Source organism: Arachis stenosperma, chromosome 3 (assembly GCF_014773155.1).
Source record: "Arachis stenosperma cultivar V10309 chromosome 3, arast.V10309.gnm1.PFL2, whole genome shotgun sequence".
Classification (NCBI taxonomy): Eukaryota; Viridiplantae; Streptophyta; class Magnoliopsida; order Fabales; family Fabaceae; genus Arachis; species Arachis stenosperma.
In genome coordinates this window covers 141,101,914-141,107,986 of record NC_080379.1, presented here as the reverse complement: position 1 = coordinate 141,107,986, position 6,073 = coordinate 141,101,914, and the positions used below count along the sequence as shown (strand labels likewise).

The 6,073-nt window shown below is 42.5% G+C and overlaps 1 non-coding gene across 1 annotated transcript; it reads left to right on the top strand.

Annotated features, from left to right (window-relative positions):
* Positions 1–5,695: 5,695 nt before the first annotated feature.
* On the top strand, positions 5,696–5,803 carry LOC130971131 (small nucleolar RNA R71). The gene has a single exon (XR_009082363.1). It is a non-coding gene; the product is annotated as a small nucleolar RNA R71 (small nucleolar RNA).
* Positions 5,804–6,073: the final 270 nt, after the last annotated feature.

Sequence of the window (6,073 nt, the reverse complement as noted above, 5' to 3'; positions counted from 1 at the left end):
TCTGTCACTAACGCCCAGTAGGTTACAGGTTTGAAGCGCGTCACAGTCATTCAATCATTGAATCCTACTCAGAATACCACAGACAAGGTTAGACCTTCCGGATTCTCTTGAATGCCGCCATCAGTTTTTGCCTATACCACGAAGACTCCGATTAAAGAATCCAAGAGATATTCACCAAGCCTCGAATGCTTGTAAAACAAGAATGGTTGTCAGTCACCTGTCATAGGGAGAATGATGATGAGTGTCAATCATCACCTTCATCAAGTTGAAGAACAAGTGATATCTTGGTAAAAGAACAAGCGGAATTGAATAGAAGAACAATAGTAATTGCATTAATACTCGAGGTACAGCAGAGCTCCACACCTTAACCTATGGTGTGTAGAAACTCCACCATTGAAAATACATAAGAACAAGGTTTAGGCATGGCCGAATGGCCAGCCTCCCACTGATCTAAGAACTAGATGTCCAAAGATGATCAAAGGATCTAAAAATAATCCAAAGATTTTTTTAAAATACAATAGTAAAAGGTCCTACTTATAGAAAACTAGTAGCCTAAGGTGTACAAAGATGAGTAAATGACATAGAAATCCACTTCCGGGCCCACTTGGTGTGTGCTTGGGCTGAGCAAATGAAGCATTTTCGTGTAGAGACTCCTCTTGGAGTTAAACGCCAGCTTTGGTGCCAGTTTGGGCGTTTAACTCCCATTTAGGTGCCAGTTCCGGCGTTTAACGCTGGAATTTCTGTAGGTGACTTTGAACGCCGGTTTGGGCCATCAAATCTTGGGCAAAGTATGGACTATCATATATTTCTGGAAAGCCCAGGATGTGTACTTTCCAACGCCGTTGAGAGCGCGCCAATTGGGCTTCTGTAGCTCCAGAAAATCCACTTCGAGTGCAGGGAGGTCAGAATCCAACAGCATCTGCAGTCCTTTTCAGTCTCTGAATCAGATTTTTGCTCAGGTCCATCAATTTCAGCCAGAAAATACCTGAAATCACAGAAAAACACACAAACTCATAGTAAAGTCCAGAAAAGTGAATTTTAATTAAAAACTAATAAAAATATATAAGAACTAACTAGATTATACTAAAAAATACTAAAAACAATGCCAAAAAGCATACAAATTATCCGCTCATCACAACACCAAACTTAATTTGTTGCTTGTCCCCAAGCAACTAAAGATCGAATAAGATAAAAAAGAAGAGAATATGCAATGAACTCCAAAAACATCTATGAAGATCAGTATTAATTAGATGAGCGGGGCTTTTAGCTTTTTGCCTCTGAACAGTTTTGGCATCTCACTTTCTCCTTTGGAACTCAGAATGATTGGCTTCTTTAGGAACTCAGAATCCAGATAGTGTTATTGATTCTCTTAGTTAGGTATGATGATTCTTGAACACAGCTACTTATTGAGTCTTGGCTGTGGCCCAAAGCATTCTGTCTTCCAGTATTACCACCGGATACATACATGCCACAGACACATAATTGGGTGAACCTTTTCAGATTGTGACTCAGCTTTGCTAAAGTCCCCAATTAGAGGTGTCCAGGGTTCTTAAGCACACTCTTATTGCCTTGGATCACAACTCTTTTTCTTTCTTTTTCTTTCTCTTTTTTTTTCGGTTTTTTTTTTTTGTATTCACTGCTTTTTCTTGCTTCAAGAATCATTTTTATGATTTTTCAGATCCTCAGTAACATGTCTCCTTTTTCATCATTCTTTCAAGAGCCAACATTCATGAACCACAAATTCAAAAGACATATGCACTGTTTAAGCATACATTCAGAGAACAAAAGTGTTGCCACCACATCAACATAATTAAACTGTTATAAAATTCAAAATTCATGCAATTCTTTTTCTTTTCAATTAAGCACGTTTTTATTTAAGAAAGGTGATGGATTCATAGGACATTCATAACTTTAAGGCATAGACACTAAGACACTAATGATCACAAGACACAAACATGGGTAAACATAAGCATAAAAATTCGAAAAACAGAAGAATAAAGAACAAGGAAATCAAGGAACGGGTCCACCTTAGTGATGGCGGCTCTTCCTTCCTCTTGAAGGTCCTATGGAGTGCTTGAGCTCCTCAATGTCTCTCCTTGCCTTTGTTGCTCCTCTCTCATGATTCTTTGATCTTTCTTATTTCATGGAGGAGAATGGAGTGTTCTTGATGCTCCACCCTTAGTTGTCCCATGTTGGAACTTAATTCTCCTAGGGAGGTGTTTAGTTGCTCCCAATAGTCTTGTGGAGGAAAGTGCATCCCTTGAGGCATCTCAGGGATCTCATGATGAGAGGGGTCTCTTGTGTGCTCCATCCTTTTCTTGGTAATGGGCTTGTCCTCATCAATGGTGATGTCTCCCTCTATGTCAACTCCAACTGAATAACAGAGGTGACAGATGAGGTGAGGAAAGGCTAACCTTGCTAAGGTAGAGGACTTATCCGCCACCTTGTAGAGTTCTTGGGCTATGACCTCATGAACTTCCACTTCTTCTCCCAATCATGATGCTATGGATCATGATGGCCCGGTCCAAAGTAACTTCGGACCGGTTGCTAGTGGGAATGATTGAGTGTTGGATAAACTCCAACCATCCTCTAGCCACGGGTTTGAGGTCATGCCTTCTCAATTGAACCGGTTTGCCTCTTGAATCTCTCTTCCATTGTGCGCCCTCTTCACATATGGTTGTGAGGACTTGGTCAACCTTTGATCAAAGTTGACCCTTCTTGTGTAAGGATGTTCATCTCCTTGCATCATAGGCAAGTTGAACGCCACCCTCACACTTTCCGGACTAAAATCCAAGTATTTCCCCCGTACCATAGTAAGGTAATTCTTTGGATTCGGGTTCATACTTTGATCATGGCTCTTGGTGATCCATGCATTGGCATAGAACTCTTGAAACCATCAATATTCCACTTGTTGAATGGGGTTGGTAAGTACTTCCCAACCTCTTCTTTGGATCTCATGGCGGATCTCCGGATACTCACCCTTTTTGAGTGAAAAGGGGACCTCGGGGATCACCTTCTTCAGGCCACAACTTCATAGACGTGGTCTTGATGCACCCTTGAGATGAACCTATCCATCTCCCATGACTCGGAGGTGGAAGCTTTTGCCTTCCTTTCCTCTTCTAGAGGTTTCTCCGGCCTTGGATGCCATAATGGTTATGAAAAAGCAATGCTTTTACCACACCAAACTTAAAATGTTTGCTCGTCCTCGAGCAAAAGAAGAAAGAAGAGAGTAAAGAAGAAGAAATGAGGAAGAGGGAGATGGTGGTGTATTCGGCCAAAGAGGGGGAGAAGTGGTGTTTGGTTGTGTGAAAATGAAGGAGTGAAGAAGGGTATTTATAGGAGAGAGGGGAGATGGGGTTCGGCCATATTGGGTGGGTTTGGGAGGGAAAGTGGTTGAATTGAAGGGTGAGGTTGGTGGGGATTTATGAAGGATGGATGTGAGTGGTGAAGAGAAAGATGGGATTTGATAGGTGAAGGGGTTTTGGGAAGAGGTATGAGTTGATTGGTGAATGGGGAAGAAGAGAGAGAGTGGTGGTGGGGTTGGTGGGGGTCCTGTGGGGTCCACAGATCCTGTGGTGTCAAGGAAAAGTCATCCCTGCACCAAATGTTGCTCAAAATCACGTTTTGAGCCATTTCTGGCGTTAAACGCCGGGCTGGTGCCCATTCCTGGCGTTTAACGCCAGGTTCTTGCCCTTTTCTGGCGTTTAACGCCAGTCTGGTGCCCCTTTCTGGCGTTAAACGCCCAGAATGGTGCAGACTGGGCGTTAAACGCCCAACTGCTAGGCTTACTGGCGTTGAACGCCAGCAGCTTCTTCCTCCAGGGTGTGCTATTTTTCTTCCTGTTTTTTCATTTTGTTTTTGCTTTTTCAATGGATTTTGTGACTTCTTATGATCATCAACCTACAAAAAACATAAAATAACAAAAGAAACTATATAAATTATAATCATTGGGTTGCCTCCCAACAAGCGCTTCTTTAATGTCAGTAGCTTGACAGAGGGCTCTCATGGAGCCTCACAGATACTCAGAGCAATGTTGGAACCTCCCAACACCAAACTTAGAGTTTGAATGTGGGGGTTCAACACCAAACTTAGAGTTTGGTTGTGGCCTCCCAACACCAAGCTTAGAGTTTGACTGTGGGGGCTCTTCTTGACTCTGATTTGAGAGAAGCTCTTCATGCTTCATCTCTATGGTGACAGAGGGATATCCTTGAGCCTTAAACACAAAGGATTCTTCATTCACTTGAATGATCAGTTCACCTCCATCAATCAATCACAGCCTTTGCTGTGGCTAGGAAGGGTCTGCCAAGGATGATGGTTTCATCCATGCACTTCCCAGTCTCTAGGACTATGAAATCAGCAGGAATGTAGTGGTCTTCAACCTTTACCAAAAACATTCTCTACAAGTCCATGAGCTTGTTTTTGAGTTGTCTGCCATCTCTAATGAGATTCTTGCAGTTGTACCTCAAAGATCCCTAGCTTCTCCATTACTGAGAGAGGCATGAGGTTTACACTTGACCCTAAGTCACACAGAGCCTTCTTGAAGGTCATGGTGCCTATGGTACAAGGTATGGAAAACTTCCCAGGATCTTGTCTTTTTTGAGGTAATTTCTGCCTAGACAAGTCATCCAGTTCTTTGGTGAGCAAAGGAGGTTCATCCTCCCAAGTCTCATTTCCAAATAACTTGTCATTTAGCTTCATGATTGCTCTAAGGTACTTAGCAACTTGCTCTTCAGTGACATACTCATCCTCTTCAGAGGAAGAATACTCATCAGAGCTCATGAAAGGCAGAAGGAAGTCCAATGGAATCTCTATGGTCTCATGTTGAGTCCCAGATTCCCATGGTTCCTCATTGGGGAACTCATTGGAGGCTAGTGCACGCCCACTGAGGTCTTCCTCAGTGGCGTTCACTTCCTCCCCTTCCTCTCCAATATTCGGCCATATTGATGGCTTTGCACTCTCCTTTTGGATTTTCTTCTGTGTTGCTTGGAAGAGTACTTGGAGGGAGTTCAGTAACTTTCTTACTCAGCTGTCCCACTTGTCCTTCCAAATTTCTAATGGAGGACCTTGTTTCATTCATGAAACTTTGAGTGGTTTTAATTAGATCAGAGACCATGGTTGCTAAGTCAGAGGGGTTCTGCTTAGGATTCTCTGTCTGTTGCTGAGAAGATGATGGAAAAGGTTTGCCATTGTTAAACCTGTTTCTTCCACCATTATTATTGAAACCTTGTTGAGGTCTCTCTTGATTCTTCCATGAGAGATTTGGGTGATTTCTCCATGAAGAATTATAGGTGTTACCATAGGGTTCTCCTAGGTAATTCACCTCTTCCATTGAAGGGTTCTCAGGATCATAAGCTTCTTCCTCAGATGAAGCCTCCTTAGTACTGCTTGGTGCATTTTGCATTCCAGACAGACTTTGAGAAATCAAATTGACTTGTTGAGTCAATATCTTGTTTTGAGCCAATATGGCATTCAGAGCAACAATCTCAAGAACTCCTTTCTTCTGACTTGTCCCATTGTTCACAGGATTCCTTTCAGAAGTGTACATGAATTGGTTATTTGCAACCATTTCAATGAGCTCTTGAGCCTCTGTAGGCGTCTTCTTCAGATGAAGAGATCCTCCAGCAGAGCTATCCAAAGACATCTTGGACAGTTCAGAGAGACCATCATAGAAAATACCTATGATGCTCCATTCAGAAAGCATGTCAGAAGGACATCTTCTGATCAATTGTTTGTATCTTTCCCAAGCTTCATAGAGGGATTCTCCATCCTTCTGTCTGAAGGTTTGGACTTCCACTCTAAGCTTACTCCATCTTTGTGGTGGAAAGAACTTTGCCAAGAAGGCATTGACTAGCTTTTCCCAAGAGTCAGGCTTTCTTTAGGTTGAGAGTCCAACCATATCCTAGCTCTGTCTCTTACAGCAAAAGGGAATAGCATCAGTCTATAGACCTCAGGGTCAACCCCATTAGTCTTGACTGTGTCACAGATTTGCAAGAATTCAGCTAAGAACTGATGAGGATCTTCCATTGGAAGTCCATGGAACTTGCAATTCTGTTGCATTAGAGAAACTAATTGA